At 54.4% G+C, this 526-nt stretch overlaps 1 protein-coding gene across 1 annotated transcript in view; it reads right to left on the minus strand.

The window, feature by feature from the left end:
- Window positions 1-526, minus strand: part of plxnb3 (plexin B3) — a 47009-nt gene that overhangs the window by 5552 nt on the left and 40931 nt on the right. The gene's annotated exons all lie outside the window — the stretch shown is intronic.

Consider the following 526-nt stretch of genomic DNA (forward strand, 5'->3'; position numbering starts at 1 on the left):
CTGCAGTGAGCGAGTGTTTCTGCGGTAACTGTACTGCAGTGAGCGAGTGTTTCTGCGGTAACTGTGCTGCAGTGAGCGAGTGTTTCTGCGGTAACTGTGCTGCAGTGAGCGAGTGTTTCTGCAGTAACTGTGCTGCAGTGAGCGAGTGCAGTAACTGTGCTGCAGTGAGCGAGTGTTTCTGCAGTAACTGTGCTGCAGTGAGTGAGGGCAGTAACTGTGCTGCAGTGAGTGAGGGTTTCTGCAGTAACTGTGCTGCAGTGAGTGAGGGCAGTAACTGTACTGCAGTGAGCGAGTGTTTCTGCGGTAACTGTGCTGCAGTGAGCGAGTGTTTCTGCCGTAACTGTGCTGCAGTGAGCGAGTGTTCCTGCGGTAACTGTACTGCAGTGAGCGAGTGTTTCTGCGGTAACTGTACTGCAGTGAGCGAGTGTTCCTGCGGTAACTGTGCTGCAGTGAGCGAGTGTTCCTGCGGTAACTGTGCTGCAGTGAGCGAGTGTTCCTGCGGTAACTGTGCTGCAGTGAGCGAGTG

The sequence above is a fragment of the Micropterus dolomieu genome, linkage group LG08, assembly GCF_021292245.1.
Source record: "Micropterus dolomieu isolate WLL.071019.BEF.003 ecotype Adirondacks linkage group LG08, ASM2129224v1, whole genome shotgun sequence".
Taxonomy (NCBI): Eukaryota; Metazoa; Chordata; class Actinopteri; order Centrarchiformes; family Centrarchidae; genus Micropterus; species Micropterus dolomieu.